Source organism: Pinus tabuliformis, chromosome 9 (assembly GCF_031772625.1).
Source record: "Pinus tabuliformis cultivar Carrire ecotype Pingquan chromosome 9, CPIR1, whole genome shotgun sequence".
NCBI lineage: Eukaryota > Viridiplantae > Streptophyta > Pinopsida > Pinales > Pinaceae > Pinus > Pinus tabuliformis.
In genome coordinates, this window is record NC_142307.1 from 64,098,944 (window position 1) to 64,118,533 (window position 19,590).

Consider the following 19,590-nt stretch of genomic DNA (forward strand, 5'->3'; position numbering starts at 1 on the left):
TCTACTACATATTTTTGAATGTCATTAGTCATTCCTTTCTAGAAAAAACATTGGTGTGCGTTATAGTAGGTTTTAAAGAACCCTACATGTCCTGCTGAAAACGAGTCATGGGATTCCTTGAGGACCTTGGACTTAAATTTAGAATTAGGGCTTAGGTAAATTCTCCCTTTATACCACAGCATATCGTTTTTTCATTCCAATTTTGGATTTTGAGTAGGATTATTAATTATAGCACATGTTTCTAGGTCTTTGCATATTCACTTCGGATTTCATTAAACCATTCTGGAATTATAGCTAAGACTGCAAACAAGGATGTTTCTTCATCTTTTCTAGAGAGAGCATTTGCCACTACATTGTCCTTGCCCCTTTTATGTAATATCTCCATGTCAAAAGCAACAATTTTTTCAATCCACCTGTGTTGTTCTTCAGAGAGTGTTTTCTGTTGGAGGAGGTATTGGACACTGTTATGGTTTGTTCGTATGGAGAACTTACTTCCCAAAAGATATTGCCTCCACTTGGCTAGTGCATGCATAATAGTGAGCATTTCTTTGTTGTATGTAGACTTAAGACGTTCTCGCTTATTGAGCTTCCTGCTTTCGAAAGCTATTGGATGACCATCTTGCATCAATATTGCTCCTATCCCAAAACCTGAAGCATCACATTCAATTATAAATGGTTTTGAAAAATCTGGAGTTGCTAATACAAGTGCATTGGACATAATTTATTTTAAGTCTCTAAAACACTTTTTTGCTTCATCATCCCAACGAATGAATTTTTCTTTAGAAGGTTTGTCAGAGGTGCAACTACATGGGCATAGTTTTTAATAAACCTTCGATAGTATCTAGTTAACCCTAAGAAACCCCTTAACTTGGATATGTTAATTGGTTTGGGCCACTCTCTTATAGCCTTGATTTTATTAGGATCTACTTTTACTCCTTCCTTGGATATTATATGTCTGAGGTACTCTACTTCCTCTTTCCCAAAAGTGCACTTGGATTTCTTGGCATAAAATTGATGCTCTTCTAATATAGTGAGAACTTGTTCTAAATGTTATAGATGTTCCTTCCAAGTTTTACTGTAAATTAGAATATCATCGAAGAACACTAACACAAACTTCCTTAGATATGCACAGAATATCTCATTCATGGTAGCTTGAAATGTTGTTGGAGCATTAGTTAGACCAAAAGGCATTATTTTAAACTCAAAATGACCTTCATGCGTACGAAATGCAATTTTTTCTGTCTTCCAAACTTATCCTTATTTGGTGGTACCCTAATCTCAAATCTAATTTTGAAAAGTATTTAGCGCCATGTAGTTCATCCAACATTTCATCGATAAAAGGAATTGGAAATTTGTTCTTAATCGTTATCTTGTTTAGACCTCGGTAATCTACACAGTCTAAATGATCGATCTTTTTTTTCGAACTAATACAACTGGAGCAGCGTATGGACTTATACTTTTTGTGATAATACCACATTTTAAAAGATCATGGACTAATCTCTCAAATTCAGTTTTTTGATGATGTGGATATCAATACAATTTGATGTTGACGGGATTTGACCCTGATTTGACTTCAATTGTGTGCTCAATTTCTCTTTTAGGGGGCATCTTCATTGGAAGGCCTTGGAACACTTTTTCGTGCTTTTGAATTAGTTCTTGAACTTCAAGTGACTCTTCGTTAACCAGTTTTGAAGTTAGCATTTCTAATTAATGACACTGCACTAAATAAGTTGGTGCTTCCTTCCGGATCATTTACATCATCTGCGATGATAATACAATTTGATTCTCAGGGGATTAGAACCCATATAACTTGTATTTTTACCCTTCCAATTTAAATTTTATAAATTGCTTTTGATGGTTGGCAGAGTAAGTGCCTTGGGTTTGTAGCCATTGATACATAGGACCACATCCACTCCTCCTAATGGTACAATGGAGAACGGAGATTCTAGATTATAGTCTTGAATCTATAATTTGACTTTATGGCATTTGTCTACTTTTTCAATTTTCTTACCGTCAGCTACCATAAATTTCATATTGGGCATAGGAAATTCGAAAATGTCGAACCTTTTCGCCATAGTTGAGTCCAAAACGTTGTGGGTGCTACCAGTATCGATTAGAACCATTATGTTGCTATTTTTGATATGTACTTTTAACTTTAATGTCTTGGGCTGAGATTTGCATATCATGGCCGATAATGATACTTGCGAAATATTCCCATTATCTAGTTCTGGAGAAAAATTGTGGAGAATATTCAATTTCTTCTACATCTGATTCTTCACTATTTGAATCATTGGTTGTTTCTGCCAGGCCAGGCAGTAACTCTCCAAAGGCAGTAAAACTGATTCGTCTGATTATTCCATAGGTAGGTTATTGTTATATACATTAGGAGTGATTGTTCAGTTCATCTCCCGATGACTGTTCACATTCCTGATTTATTTATTTACAAATTCCCCCAATCACAAAGATTAGGTGTCAACATTCCCCCCCTTAATCTGAAGGGATGTTGGTGAGTCCAAGCATCATTCTGAATCGTTCAAGCTTTTCCTTTCCAAGTGCTTTGGTGAAGATGTCTGCAATTTGCTCATTTGTGGAACAATGACGGAGATGGATTGTTTTGGCCTCAACATGATGTCGAATCAGATGATATTTAGTATTGATATGCTTTGTTCGATCATGGAACTTTGGATTCTTGGCCAACTTTATTGCAGAGGTGTTATCAATCATGAGTGGAGTTGATTGTACTTGTTTTACCTGCAAATCTTCAAGAATTTTCCTGAGCCACACAATTTCTTTCGTTGCTTCAGCTGCTGCCACGTATTCTGCTTCTGTTGTGGAATCTGTTGGAACTGATTGTTTGCGTGATCTCCAGGAGACAACTCCTGATCCAAGACTCATAGCATATCCTGAAGTAGATACCCCAGTTTCTTTGTCTCCATCGAAGTCTGAATCAGAGTATCCAATCAAGCTGAAGTCGTCCACCTGTGTATACTTGATTCCAAGGTCTTGATTTCCCTTCAAGTACCTTAGAACTCTTTTTGCAGCAGACCAATGTCCCTCACAAGGCTTTTGCATGAACCTGGAGAGGATTCCAACAGTAAATGAAATGTCTGGTCTGGTAGTAGTGAGGTAGATGAGACTTCCTACAAGCTGTCTATACTTTGTTGCATCCTCAAATTCCTTTCCTTCAATAGATGTGAGCTTTAAGTTTTGTTCCATTGGAGTAGAAAGAGGATTGCACTCTGTCATGCCAAATCTGTTTAACAAATCTCCAATGTATTTCTTTTGAGAAAGAAATATGGATTTTGGATGTTGGGTTACTTCAATGCCAAGATAGTAATGAACATAGCCCAAATCAGTCATTTCAAAACTTTTCCCTAATTCCTTCTTTATGGATGCAATGTAGCTTTCATTGTTCCCTGTCATTAAAAGATCATCTACATATACCACAAGATACACAACTGTTTTGCCAACTTTCTTGACAAATAAAATTGCATCATCAAGATCAAAATGATTGAAGTTGAGTTTCAGAAGATGCTCAGTTAGTTTTTCATACCAGGCTCGCGGTGCTTGTTTGAGGCCATACAAGGACTTCACAAGTTTGCATACTTTATTTCATGTCCTTTCACAGCAAATCCTTCAGGCTGGGACATAAAAACATTCTCTTTTAGATCTCCATTCAAGAATGCAGTTTTTACATCCATTTGATGGACTTTCCAACCGTTCTGAGCTGCTAGTGCAAAGAGTGTCCGGATGGTGGCCCATTTTGTTGTGGGGGCAAAAGTTTCCTCATAATCGACCCCTTCCTTCTGTGCAAAACCTTTTGCCACAAGCCTAGCTTTGTGCTTGTCAAGTGAGCCATCAGCTTTGTACTTGTTCTTGTAGACCCACTTGCAGCCAATTGGTTTGGTTCCAAATGGAGGATCAACCAGCTTCCAAGTGCCATTCTTTATGAGAGCATCATACACCTTTTGCATCGCTTCTTTCCATTCATCATGAGAAGCGGCTTCTTTGAAGGAAGTTGGTTCAAAATCTGTAGACAAGTTCAATTCACAATCATAAGTAACATCCATATCAACAGGTGAATTAGAGTCATCTACATCACCTCCATTTTGTCGGTTTGAATTTCTGGTTCCTGTTTTTCCAATTTCATCAAGATGAACACTTTCAAGTGTCTTTGTCAGCCACTTTGGGGGACCTTTCTGAGATGGTCCAGGCTGCTATGTTGATTGAGTTGGGACTGAATCAAGATTGAGTTGGGACTGAATCAAGATTGAGTCTCCCAATTCTATCAATTACATCACTTAAAGCATCATCCGTTGTTGGAGTTTCATGCAGAGGAGATTGTTCTTCAGAAGAAGATTCCACATGTTGATCTAGTATAGGAATCCCCCCTTCAAGATGTGGAATCTGATTATCAAACTCTTGAAATGATTTCGTTTTTGCGAATCTATCCAAATCAAGTTGTCGCTCAACAACATTGCCAGATTTGGATGATTCAAGAAAAATTACATCTCTAGATACAACAAACTTTTTATTTACTTCATCATAGAGGCGGTATGCTTTGGAGGTTTTTGAATACCCCAGGAAGATACACTTACGACTTCTAGCACCAAGTTTGTTTCTATGTACCTTTGGTATCAAAGCATAACAGGTGGAACCAAAGATCCTGAGATGTTTTACCGAAAGAACATGTCCATACCACAATTCATAAGGAGTCTTGTTTCTTATCAGCCCAAAACATTATCTTTACATTTTTGAAGAAAAGCATGGATTGTACCATATTCAAGATTGTTCTATTCATTCTTTCAGCTACACCATTCTGTTGGGGATTATAAGGCACAGTTGTTTGATGTTTGATCCCATGTTGGCGAAGATATCAAATTCATTTGATGTATATTATTTTCCATTATCAGTGCGAATAGACCCAATATGAGATTGTGCATCATTTTCAATCCATTTATGAAAATTCTTGAATGTTTGAAAGGCATCAGATTTGTTCTTCAATAAATAAACCCAACACATTCTGGTGTAATCATCAATAAATGTCATGATATATTTATTTCCATTTGCAGAAGGAACAGGCATTGGACCACATAAATCTGAATGAATGAGTTCAAGCTTCCTATGTGCTCTTGAATGTGAATCATGAAAAGACTGTTTGCTATGCTTTCCTAGAATGCAAGCATCACATTGCTTATGTTTCCTAGGAATTGTAGGCAAACCAGCAACACCATTTTTCTTCAATAAGCGAACACTGTCATAGTTTAAATGTCCAAATCTAGCATGCCATAATAAACTTGATGGAAGTGTACCTTCTTCATGATGAGAAATATAAGAGAAATGTTGTGCATGAGCAGAGGTTCCTTGCAGTTTGAGAAGTCTTTCTTCTTCTATTCCCCTCATGACAAGTGAGTGTTCAGATGCTTTTCTTACCTCAAGCTTGCCATCAAACATATGAATGGAGTGACCTTGCTGGCGGATGTGGACCAAGGACAACAAGTTTCTCTTGAGTTGTGGGAGATATAGAACATGATCCAGAAGAAAGTCTGGAAGACCAGGCAGTTTAAGCCTGATTGTGCCAAGCCCTGATGGCTTGATTTTTTACTGATCTGCAAAGTATACTGCTCCATCAACATTGTCAGTGAAATCTTCAAAAAAATCTTTTCTATGAGTCATATGACAGGTTGCTCCTGAATCAAGCAACCAATCATTTTTCGAAGAAGCAAGTGAAACATTAAACAAATCTTCATTTACTCCAATGTTACATTGTGCCTCAATATAGTGAGCGGATTCAGGTGCTTTACCTTTGTCTGTATCATCAGTTTTACCTTTCCGTTGGTTTCTTTTCTGCTCAATTTTGTCCCATGGTAGCTTGCATGTAGAGGCATCATGTGATCCATTTCTTTTGCAGCGAATGCAATATAAGTCTGCCTTTTCTCCTTGAGAATGTTAAAAAAAAAAAAAACATCTATATTCTAGAGTTGTTGCTTAGGCCACGCAGCAAGACTGCCTTCCAAAGTGCTTGACAGCGTTAGAACATATGGCAGCGTTAAAAAATATGGAACAGCCTTAAAACATATGGGACAGCGTTAAAAATACATATGGTTGCGTTTCAAGTCATATCTAACGCAGAGGTATCAAAAAGACAATAACATAACCACGCGTATCAGCTGTCTCAAAGCAGCACATAAAAACCACGCATCAACAGCAGCATACTATGTCATGCTTCAACGCATCAGCAACACATCAAAACAACGCATCAGCAACAGCATACTATGTCATGCTTCAACGCATCAGCAACACATCAAAACAACGCATCAATCTTTTCACATTCCCACACACGGCGCCATCTTCTTTGTCTTTAAATACAATGGTCAAATGTACATGTTATTCTAGATTATTCTTCTACCCTCATGAATCACGACTTAAACGAGGGCACTAGGTTTTGTATTTTCAAAGAAAAGTTGTCATTCTAGAATTTTAGAAGTCATGCTATAAAACAGGCTAGTTACCCTCAATTCCAATATCCATCTCATCGCTGGAGGTGTCAGAATAGAAAATAGATTCTTTGCCCATATTCCCAAATTCCAGACTCTATTTCAAGGCTTCAAACTCTGTTTCCATCTTTTCGGGATTACAAGATGGATCAAGAAAATCGGAATTCAGGTGCCGACGGCATCGGGTGCCAGCAATCTTCGGAAGCGCTCGCCCTCTGCGGCAACAACTGTGGCTTTTTCGGAAGCTCTTCAACAAGAAATCTGTTCAGCTTCTCTTGTCGTCGTATTTCCAAATCAATATTATTGTGCGCATTCCGCCATGTCTATTATCTCAGGCTTGGAGGATTTAGTCGATGAAACAATATCCGTCATTACCAATGATGGTCGTAACATAGTGGGTATATTGAAGGGATATGATCAGGCCTGAGACAAACAAAAGGATGACTTTCTCGGTGGAGTAGGCTTTTGGTTAACGGTCGCTACAGAAAACAAATGAAGGCGTAGGTGAGATGTGGGAATCCGCAGAGTATAATCAATGGAGACGCCCTTTTTTTTGAAACGTTTATGACATGGTCTGACTGCTCATGGTCTGGACAGAGGCAGAGCAGCGCTATATCTGGTCAGGCAATGGACAGAGGCAGAGCAGCGCTATATCTGCTCATGGACAGAGGCAGAGCAGTGCTCAGGACAGAGGCAGTGGCAAAAATGAAGGGAGTTACAACTATTTTTAGAACTGGCTCTGATACCATGTCAGGCCAGGCAGTAACTCTCCAAAGGCAGTAAAATTGATTCGTCTGATTATTCCATAGGTAGGTTATTGTTATATACATTAGGAGTGATTGTTCAGTTCATCTCTCGATGACTGTTCGCATTCCTGATTTATTTATTTACAAATTCCCCCAATCACAAAGATTAGGTGTCAACAGTTTCACATGTATACAGGTTCTTGGTTTCTTTTCCCTTGGCACATCTATGTTTAGAGTCCCATTTTTCACCACAATGTTTGCACTTACCTTCTTTCATTCTTTACATTTCCAAATTCGTTTTGTCTCCTTCACGAAGATGTGGTGGAACATATTTTGTATTATCCATGTTTGCAGTTTGGGAAAATCTTCATCTCGAATATACTCTTTCACTTTTGGCCACTGCATCTTTTCGTGTTTCTTTTCAGCAGCTTTTGCTTTCTGTCTTGCTTCTTCTATAGAAGTGATGTCATGAAGCTCAAGCTCAACTTAGAGATGGGGTTTCATTCCCGTGATGTATGATTGAATGAGATGAGTCTCTGATAATCCAGGTACTCGTGTAGCTAAAGTTTCCCATTCTCGAGTGTATTCGTCCATATCTCGATTTTGTTGGAGTATGGTGAGTGCTCAGAATAATTCTTCTTCCTTGACACCTTGAAACCTCTTCAAGAATGCATTTTTGAATTTCTTCCAACTGATAGCAAGTGACGTCTTCTTCCACCACATATACCAATTATATGTTTCACTTTCCATTTGCATGGATGCATGCCTAATCTTTTCATCATCATTGTCAATACCGTAAATCTCGAAATATTCTTCTGCTTTATTGAACCATGCGACACTACATTTCTCGTTACCATCAAATTTGGAGAGCTCCAGTTTTGCTCTTTGTTGATATGTAGCCACTGGTGGAGTGAAGAAAGGGTATTGATTCAAGAACTGCATATTTGAGTATTGATTCCAAAGCTGCATATTTTGAAAATTCGTGTTACTATTTTGTTGATTGGGCATGGACGATGCTTTTGGAGACTTAGGGGTCTCATGTGAGTCTGATGAGTTTGATGTATCCGAAGAATTTGGATGTTGAGTAGCTTTGTTATTTTGGGGTATTTGATCAGGTGTAATCTTCAACTTGTCACAAATACAGGTCAACATCACCATTGCTCGATCATGAGCTATTGATGTTGCATTATGATTTTGATCCACCTTATTTGAAAGGATTACATGATCCTTTTTAAATTCATTATGATTTTACTCGAGTTGATTCTCTATTCTCTTCGTTGAATTCTGGAGTTCCTCGATTTTTTCGGCATGTTCATTGACCTTAGTCTCAAGATCTATCATTTTTTTGTTAAAATCAGCCATTGACATTGATGAAGACATTGATAGGGTATGTGGTGGAGTATATTTATCCAAACTTAACCTTCTTCATTAACTTGACTCTAATTTTCTTTTCTTTTCTTTTATACTTATATATGGATTATATAATTAAATTATATTTATTAATTAACTATATACTTAATTTAAATATTAATTAATTATACAATTAAAAATTTATATGGTTAATCAACTTTATTAATCATATAGTTGATTAATATGTAACCCTAATATAATGTTTTACCACTATAATTCAACTATTATAGACGGAAAGGTGTTACGCGGACAACGCAGTGTTTGACCAGCGATAATGGTTCAAGCTTGAATATGACACGGCAGCCAGCAGAGGGGCAAGAAAAAGATAGAAAAACAGACACGGGGAGTCAGGGCGGAGAGAGTGGTGATAGCGGTGTGGGACAGGGTCGGTCAATCGGGGACGACGAGTTGGAAATTTTGCGGGGTGGCCACAAAGATAGGCAGGCACGGTCAGGGCAGGCGGCACAGTCGGCATTGAATAATTTGCGGAAGAGTTGGCTCGTAGGAAAGAACATGAATGAGACGCAAGACACAACAGAGTGGTCGGAAGAGTTAGCGGTGAAGAAATAACAAGGGTAAGACAAGCGATCGGGTGGTGGGCGCAGGTTGTTAGCACGAGATTGTTGCAGTTCAGAATTTGGAAACAATGGGAATGAATATACACAGTGAGATAGGGCACAGGGGAACAAAGGTGGTCGACATAGTGTATGGTGATGAGAATGAGGCACAGGGGCAGCAGAGTAGCACAAGAATTCACAAGACAACAGAGAGTGATGTTCAATGGAACGAGGAGCGACGGACGTGTTGCAGACAGAACAGTAGGCAGTGAATTGATGAAATTTCAACAACAGCGGCTGACTCTGATACCAGATGGAGCAAAATAACTTTGATTTATATATATATATATAATCAAAGTTATTTTGCTCCATCTGGTATCAGAGTCAGCCGTATATATATATATTATTAATGCACTGAATGATGGTTTTTTACAATGAGGGTCCTTGGGCTTATATATTGCCATGGGTACTTTTTTGAGAAAGAGAATAATCTTATGATCGTGCCCTTTTGTCTAATTACACTAAATAATCTTTACAAAATCATTTTTACATAACACTGCCCTCCAATAGACCACGAGTGACCAATCCTTGTTGTAGCATTTTCACTCTGCTTAGGGCATCCTCACACTAGGATCACCGTTCCTCTTGGCTGCTAATAGACTCCTCAAACTGTCCTATCCTAGGACACCCATCCAACTAGCATTCATCCATCATCAAGAGACCATCTGCAACCATATTGTTGCTGCCCTCTTGCCCTTGGGTTATGTGCACACTGTTGTAGCTTCAATCACTGGTTAGGGTATGAAACACTTTGCCAAATCTACTACAACAATCCTTCAATCATTGTGTTCCCTTGTCCAGATAAGTATCCCTATTCACTGCCCTTCAAGCCCTTCCTAATCACTGTTATAGGCCTTGGAATATTTCACAAAGCACCCTACAGCAGTCCGCTTGCTACAGCAAGGAGAAGAGTCACCTTTCCAAGGGTTACACCCTCTGTCCACCTGCACTAACTTCATAAGGAGTTGCGACCTGATGAAAGGACCTTCTCTAGGCCTAACAACCCTCAAAACAGTCCCTCCATACGCTGTTGTAGCAAGCCTTCCCATGCAGCCTGAACAGAGACACAATTCCACACAAAACTACCACATAAAACCCTCAATCTTTACCTCTGAACTGCGTCCTGATCTGGCAAGGAAGACGCCTCAAATCTGCCCTTAAGTCACCTTGCTGCGGCCTGTTCCTCAGAAGATCCACACCAAAACTGCAGAGAATACCCTCTCCAAAATTCGGCTGCACTATCTCCTTTCTCTTGCCTCAGTCTCACACTGTATTTCAAAGCTAATCTTGATGGATAATGCACTTAGCATGTGAGCAATAGCCTCACACTTCACCTCTTTTTATACCTTTCCTAAGGGCTCCAATGAACTGCCCTTTGAGGGCTTGACAACCTGTCATAAGGCCTCCTAACAGCTAGGCTGACCTCAACTTTGTGCCACAAGCCCACACCATAACTTCAAAAATTAATATCTTGACTTCTACACCTTGGATTTCGATGATTTTCGTTGCATCCGGTTCGTCTAGGCGTCCTCTATCATGTCCATCCATCAGCCTCATGAAGTCACACCCATATGCTCAGGTGCAAAGCCCACAGGCTTGGGTTTCATGCCCACAAGCTGCACTTGTGTGCCAACTCGTCCACAACCCTTAAGCCTAGGGTTTGGAGTACCTCCCAAACTACAAATCTCAACACTTAATACTACATCAATCATTTAATACTACACAAATAACAGCAGCCATATAACTGTTACAAACTTGCAAACTTTAAATGAAAACCAGATAACAAAAAGTAGACTCTGAATTTTGAAATGAAAAAGGCAATTGTGACCAAAGAGTTATGTTTATAAAATAAGCCATGTGCCTTAGTTACAAAATCAAAATTTCATATTAGAAAACCGAAACTGATGTCTGAAAACTGGAAGTTTAATAAAACAAAAAGAAGTGAAAAAAAATTGTAACATTACATAGTCTAATTTATATATATATAAAATATCTGCAACTAACTTTAACTGAGAAGATGGTACCTAAATTTGAATGGAAGAACCTACAAGCTATCCTGCATCACACTAATTGTAAAACTGTTTCGTCATGGACTACTGTACGAGTTTAACAACGTGAAATCATTTTCTCCCATAATACAGGAAGACTTTGAGAACAATTTTTGCAAAGTTGTTGCACGTTTCTTTACATTACAAAGCAATGGAGTACCAGAGGACCAATTTATCAGTTCTGTGCAGAACATCTAATTGAAATTATACAGCACATAATATTGGATCTATGATTGAGCTAAAATATGACACTTACTTGAAAACAAAACATTCAAGAGCTTTAGGCAGATTTAAATAACTGATCTTATGCTTTTAAGAGGTTCATTCTTTAGTTGTTGCTCAATAAAAAGCCGTTTTGCTATAATCACATTATCCTACTTTTTCTTTTGTCTTCTGCTTGGTTTGTTTCTTCCCTTTGTTTTATTTCTCAAGAAAACATTTTTACCAGCTGCAATAGTAGTCTGCATGTTAACTTCCTGGGCCTGCTGAGTCTAAGTTTGTTGTTTTCTCTCTGAGAGCATTGCACAACACCGATATTTTCTGGGTATAACATAATCATTTCTGACTGCAACTTATCAAGTACGGAATGAATCTCTCTCACAATGCTGCTTGGTTGTTTCAAAAACTAACGTGTGGAAGTTAGGATCCCCTGTTCCTGGTATGGGAATGGAAGTTATCCCTGTAGAATGTCCAATGTCAAGTACATGCTCACATGGACAGAATGCAGCATTTTGCTCCTGAAATCAATTTACAAAATGGTGTTTCAAATATGGATTTTGTTACTTTATTTTTTGAGAATCTGTCCAAATTTCTGTTAGTGACTCACATCCAACAGCCAGTAAACATCTTTAACTGACATCCAGCTTTTTGCATGATATGAAAGCCATGCAAAGGTGCATATTTTCTCAGATCCCATATTTTGAAATTTCCATCATTTCCAGCTGTAATCATTTGGTGCCCTCGAGAATCAAAACCCAATGCAGTCATGGGACCTTGGTGACATAGCATACTGGTAAGAGTGTTCATATTAGGGTTCCACATTGTAAAAGTGCCATAGTTGTGTCCTAAAGCTATAACTGCATTAAAAGGATTCATAAGCATTGTATCACAGCAACCTAGTTGTGTTTGGTGTTGGGAAATCAGATCACCAGTACTCGTGTCTCAGTATCGCGATATAGTATACTTGTTCGTAGATGCCAGAAGAAAGTTCTTTGGAAGAAATCCAAGTCTTAGCGGCTGATCCTGGAAAAATTGAAATCAGCATTTACCATTTCTATGTCAGAACTATTGTCTCTAAGTAGAGATCAGGTCAGGAATAGATAATCAATCCTAACTACCAAAATGTCATAAATGTTAGTGGCATAGTATGCGTACATGAGACAGTGGATTTCTGTACCAGATCTGTCATAGATATAGACATATCTGCAAAACTCAGCCAATAAACACAAAAATTTTGATCGCGAAGATGGATATAAACACAAAAGCATCCACTAATTTCAACTGTGAAAATGGCTATAAACTCAGCCAATCTTGGAAACCGATTATTCATCACCTCAGTCAATAATTGACCTCCCTTCTTTTCTGCTTTGCTATTTCTTCTGGGTTAATCTGTTTCTCATTACCTCCTTTAGCTTGATGCATTTGCTTTTTATTTTTCCTCTTTGTTTTAACTTATAACTAGATGCATTGATTACTCTCATCTTTTCACTCTAAATTTTTTATAGAATCATCCAAATTTCTAAGAATCCTCCTTTTTCTCTTTTTCAAATTACTCATCCATAGGTCATTTGTCCAAAGCTTCTCTCACACAGGCTAATTAAAGATTCTCTGTGGTTTCCTCACCTTTCCCCCCTTAGCTTGCCCTTTCCCTTGATTTTTTTTTCTTCTTCATATCTTGTTTTTCCTTTGAATGGATTCATCTCAATATTACTTTCCTTCCCAACTTTTCTGTTTATATTCTATTAATGGTACCCTAATTTGACTTTGAATCTGCATTTTTATTCTATTAATAGCCCCTAATTTGATTTTGAATCTTCATTTATTTATTTATCTAATTTTCTTCACATCCTAATTTCCGATTTCCTGGGGGGGGGGGGGGGGGGGTGTGGGTTCTCAATGGCCCTGGAGGACAAACAGAATTTGAATATTCATGGAGCTTGGATGATGCCTCAAATAACCAAGCCAAGATCTATGAGCTACTGCAAGGCATCCTTTTGGCTGCATCCCTATAAATCAGATCCCTCATTATTGTAGGTGATTCAAACAACACAATCTGGCATCTAGCATTGGGGACCAGTCCTTTTGACGCAAAATTTCCTCACTTGTACAAAAGAAATTTAGCAATTCTATCTTCAATACAAAGCATCCAACTCAAGCATGTGCATAGGACCTGTTACCGCTCAAACTAGCAGGGGTCCTAAAAGGGGATCCTTGAAGGGCTACTACTAAGCTAAGGGCGACAATGGAGCAATAGCCCACTGTCACATTGGCTAAGGCTCCCTACTCTTTACGGAGTTTCACAGATGGGAGGAGACCCATTATGGTAAGGATCATGAAATGGATGGACCAATGATAGGGTGAGGGTTGATCCTGGAAGCCTATTCACAAAAGAGGCTCAAATATATGGCTCGCTTGTCTTGGAAGACAAGATGGAAGGCTCTCAAGGAAGGGCTTGGGGAGAATTTCAAGGGTTAGGTTTTGAGTATGTTCCTTATAACGGAAATCCTTAAGCCCTAGAATTCTTATGGAAACTTGGGTCCCATGTGATCTTTGAAGAAGTAACCTTGATAGTGCATGGGACCACACGGTAGCAAGTGGACCCGAGGCTAGTTCAAGGGGATAGGATTTAGCAACCAAGAATATGCTTGACCTAATTAGGGAGGGGAAAGGGATCAAGGGATGAATTTTCAATAAAAGGCAATGCAAGGATCCCAATGAGGTTTCTAGCCTAAGGCAAACCAAGGGCAAGAATTGGTCTTCAAACTAGGGCTTGCAATATCTCAAGATCCCATTATCTAGACACACCAGCGCAGTTGTGGACCAAAAAGCAAAGTATTTGGATGGCTAGATCGTGAGATAATTGATGCCCTAGGTCACCTAGAGGACTAGACCTAGAGAAGAGAAAAGGGGAGAAGGAGAATAGGTTTAAGTTGATCACCTTTGGGTAGACCTGTGCCTAATCCTTTGGGGAGATTAGAGTCAGGTAGAATTACGACTATGGACATTTGAATTTTCTAGGTCAAGGAGGCCTCAAACACAACTTCGCTTGGCACTAGGGCAACAGCAAAAGTAGCGTCAAAGACTTTAAACTTCGTTTTGCAAGGTAAATGGCTTGTCAAGATAAATTTCGGTAATGAAACATCCCTAGGAACATTCATTCATTATACATGGCCCATACATGAAGCATTCACTATCCAAAAACAAAATTTCCACAACTTTGCATAAGAAATGCAGCAAACAAGCCCTGGTATAATGAAATTCCAGCAACAATATATGTGACAAAATTAGAAAGAAAGAATAGCATCAAAATGTACTTACATGTATAAGAATACATCCAACCATCCAAAAAACTTGTCATCAAGAAGCTCCAAGACATATGAAAATTATCCAAACATCAAAATTCATTCCATGCTCCAAAAATTCATCCTCCAAGAAGGGTAGCGAAAATCTCTATGGAGATACTAGTTCCAAATCCAAGTAATGATGCTAAAATGAATCCTCATCACTTCTATTTATACACTTCTAATGAGTTCGATTTAGCTACTTGGGCCTACATTAGCCCCTAAAATAAAATAATGTGCAAGACAACAAACTTTTGGTGGCAAGCCCACAAAACTAGTTCATAAACAAAAGAATAAGCTTATCAAGAGGTTGAATGATCAATAATACATGTCGTTGGGCCTTCTAAGAACCCTGATGAAGTCCATAAGTGCCACAATGATGAATAAGACTCCCAAAAGTAGTGGACAAGGGGTTGGCCCCTTGTTCTCCAAATAATAAACCTGCGGTGCTCCCAATGGGTGTGAGGGCACACAAGTAACCTCATGGGTCTCCAGGTAGATTGCAGATGCCTATAGACCATTTGTAAGGGTTCATACGATGGTGTATGTGATGCCACATCAGCATACAAGTCCTGGGTCATTTGCCAAGTGCATGGTACAACTGTGGGGTCGGCTCAGCATGTTGAAGCAAGTGCATCTTCCTCATCCAATAGGTGAATCTCGAGCAATCTCTACACATCTTTAGGGATCCATGGAGTGTTGTCTACTGTTGTGGAGGCCCATGGCTCTCTGCACACACCCTACATGTGTCAATGTAGCCCACTGGAAGGTTAGGACGCCGTATTGGGAGACCAAACCCAAAATGGAGACCATCTGCAATCCTACATAAGGTCCAATGCGTCCCCTAGCCTTCTAGTACAACAAGTCATTTATGGAAATCGAGTTAAAGAGCTTACAAACCATGGACAATGGATGGGCACTTCATAATGGCATGCCCTTCCATAGCGCTTTGGCATGTGCTAATGTCTCCAAGCTCCAAATGGGGTTAACCAAGTACCCTATTAGGTGGTTTCTACCTATAAAGGGGATAGTATGTACAAGGTACATCCTTCAAAGGGTGGTGGCATGTGATAAAGAAATGAATGGAGTAGGGAGTGAAAGGGGAAGCCCTGGGCCACATGCTGGGGTACAAGGGTAGCTAGTAAAAGGGAAGCCCGCACTTGGGTATATTATGTATAAGAGGGGGCAACCGTGGTACATGAGGTGCCCCGGCCTTGATTTTCCACCCCTCTTTATATGTCTTTTGTCTTTTATAATTTTTATTTAATTAACTGCTTGGGGCTCAAGGGATAAGAGCATGATGTGTAAGATATATCAGTGGATACCACCTTTAAAATAGGGCGGTTCATTGCCTAGCAGGGGTTGGGACAATCACAGGTTCCTTCATGATAAAGGAGGCCCATCTAGGGCTTATCGGATCCAGGGCGATGGACATGATAATGGGGTAGAGCTCATGTATTGGCTTTTGCCCATGTGCTAAATGTGTTTGTCCCGATCATCTTTTGCATTTTGTGGTACATCTTCCTGTTGAATGTGACCAATTATGCTTTTATCTTTCTTTTCAACTACATCAACCTCTGGGGCATCATTCCAAGCCCGACCCAAGGTGTGGGCAAGGGGAGGGGGAAGGCTAACCATATGTGGACCCAGTGGAGGAATGTGGACCCAGGTGGGAGAAATGACAAATGGGATTATAATGAGTGGAAGGGGAATGATATATGTGGATGAGGGAGCGAGACCACGCAACCAAAATCAGGGATTCCCATGTAGTACCATCCCTAAAGCCCAAAGGTCAGTAAAAGAGATCCCACGGGACTAGGGTCCAAGGTTAACATCCAAAGGGGGTCTAGGGGACAAGACCACAGACCTAGCCCACTCTTTGGGTCCGGGAGGCCCACCTTCAAACATACAATCATGACAGATGGGTGAGGGACCACATGGTTGGCTCAAGTAGCGGAGAAATAGCACAACGAGCTAGTTGGTGGCTACAAGGCACTGCCGGCTGAGGACCATCTTGGAGAAAAAATTTCTCCTAGGGATATCACCCATAAAATGGTGGGTAACAGGACCCTCAACAATGCAGCTGACCACTCGGCCAATCAAGCTTTGCTCTTGGCCCCTGAAATCATGACAATCAATGGTACTCAAAGAGAGGCCCTGATCCCATAGCAAATTTTCATGAGTCGTCATTTAAAGGGTGGTGGGTTTAAAGGCACCATATCCGATGATAGTGGCCTTTGCATGGAGAATCAAGAACACATGAAGTTGAGCCGCTAGGCAATGGAAATTAGAGGTTATGGAGATAGGTCTTAAGTCATGGTGATGTCCACAGCATACCAAGCTTTCAATCTTGCGTCCGATATAGAATTCTAGATGCAACAGAGATTATTTCATGTGGTTAGAGTGGGTAAGTCAGGCCAACACAAGGTATTGCAGCAATCAACCCATGTGAGCCCATCGTGAAGGATTAATGGCACAGAATGGGAATGCAACACTAAGGCTGAGGAGGACCAGAAGCTATAATTTGACAATGATTATTTTATTCTGTAATTGGAGTCACTAGGTGCTTAAGGTAGTGTGGTTGAGATTTTCTTCAAGGGTGACAACAACGTTTTGTTAACAGGTAAGGAGAGGAAAATTCACATGGCCATTTTGCAGGGACAAGAAAGGGGATCCAAGCAATAGCAGACAGAAGACTTAGGGCCCAAGTTCACTCAGGGAAAATGGAGACCAAAGAGAAGAAGCAATGTGCAACCCCCAAGTCCTTGAGAGAAGAGGACGAGATTTGGATGGAGATAGCCATGGCTAGTAGGAAAGTGGACAAGTTGATAGTTCAAATGGACACCTTGATAGACATCTTATCCTACCACTGCCAACAGCTTCATGAATTCAACATTGAACTCCAACATCTTCAAGCCCAGCTACAATTTGTCCTAGTAATGAAATAGGGAGAAATTCAGGGTCCATGAGCTTAGGCATTGTTGCCTCAAAATCTAGCACACCTTACAAGAGGTCTCACAAGGCATGAGCTAGACTAAGATATAGCAATGAGGCGGTTGCCACTATCACCTTATCCCTCCACCACCTGCTCTTTAGTGGAATTTCACCACACGGGAGGCTTCCCATTATGTATATCACTTAAGAGATGTTCTAACTCAATTGGTTCAAGGTGATGTATGTGGATGGCTTAAGCAAGGTACTTCTTAGTTGGATTAGGGCACACTTCTTTATGTCAAAGAGCATCATACCATAAACTAAGCCTTGAAAAGAGTACTTGAGGCCCGGGATTTCAAGATATGGTTCAACAAGAGTGCATCTAGGCATAGAAGCACAAGCAAAACATTTACTTTGAGGTATGATCAACAATAGGAGATGTTGAACCTTCAACAAGCCCTAATTTTAAGCCTTGTATAGAACTAGTGATCCGGATTTATGCAGGAACGAAATGAAATATAGATATAAACTGAAACATACAGGTACAGCGAAACAGAATTTTAATTCATTAATAACAAACCACTGGAAACAGTTACATGCAGAATGGAAATGAACTAGTCCGGGTGATGGTAGCTTATCTCTGAAAAGAGATGTGGCAACTACATGCCTTTTGAACTGTGTTATAATGAGGCTCTAAGGCCTTTTTCTCATTAAGAAACAATGGGAAACCCTAAACATCCAGAAATCTAACCCTAGGAGATGAAGCGCCAAAAGCTTGTGGGCCCCATTAGGGTTAGTTGGAACATCAAATTCCCAGGGTCGTAACTTTGGCATACGATCTCCATTTGACTATTATAATACCTCGTTCCGAAGATCTCCAAGAGGAGATCGAAAAAATACCAATAAATAGATCGTGCACTTTTTATGTCTCTATTTTCCCAAAAAAAAAACATCCTTTAGTCCCAAAAAACAGCTCCAGAAGTTTAGGACCCAAAAAACTGGCAAAAAGAGAAAGTTGTGCTACAATTAAAGAAACTGAAAGAAACAACGGTGGGGGTCCAAGTGGAATAGGCAGGTGGCCACCAATATCCACCTAGATCAACTAGGGTATACTAGGGTACTAATTGCCTAGGGTTGATGACATCGGCCCTAATGAGAACAATTACAGCATGGAAAAAGCTAGATTTTGAGTTTGTGAGGCCAATCAAGGTGAAAATATGCCAAATCAACTCCAACGTTTCAAAGGTTCAAGCCCTAGTTGAATTTGGCCCTTGCCCTAGCCCTAGCGGCTTCCTTGAAGGGCCAAAAAAGTAAGAAGGAAAAAGGTAAGAATTTTCATGAGCTTCGATCATCAATGGGATCCCAGTGCCTTTGCCTACTTAGGTGATGGAGTCTTAGACATTTAAACTATAGAGATATCAAATTCATGCATGGACTAAAGGGAAACCCTAGTTTTAACTTCCAAAGTTCAAACCCTAGCTATCTTTTTATGAGGGGAGAAATTAACTACAAGAATGCTCTCGAGGAGGTCTTCTAGGGATTTCAAGGAAAATAGATTAAACATGTGATAATTCATAGAGACTTTGCAATAAAAATTTGCATTTAGACAAGGAACAAGTAGAAACCCTAGCAATATTCCATTACATGTAAAACCATAAAATATAATCATAAATTTTCCAAAAAAATGCCTTCTTTCAATCCCAAAATGATGTCTCTAATACACAAACTAGTCTCCAATAGAAAAACTCCACATAAGATCACATCCCCACAAGTAGCGA

General features: G+C 39.6%; 1 pseudogene; it reads right to left on the reverse strand.

The window, feature by feature from the left end:
* Positions 1–11,414: 11,414 nt before the first annotated feature.
* Positions 11,415–12,867, reverse strand: LOC149147124 (putative U3 small nucleolar RNA-associated protein 7; annotated as a pseudogene).
* Between the last annotated feature and the right edge of the window lie 6,723 nt (positions 12,868–19,590).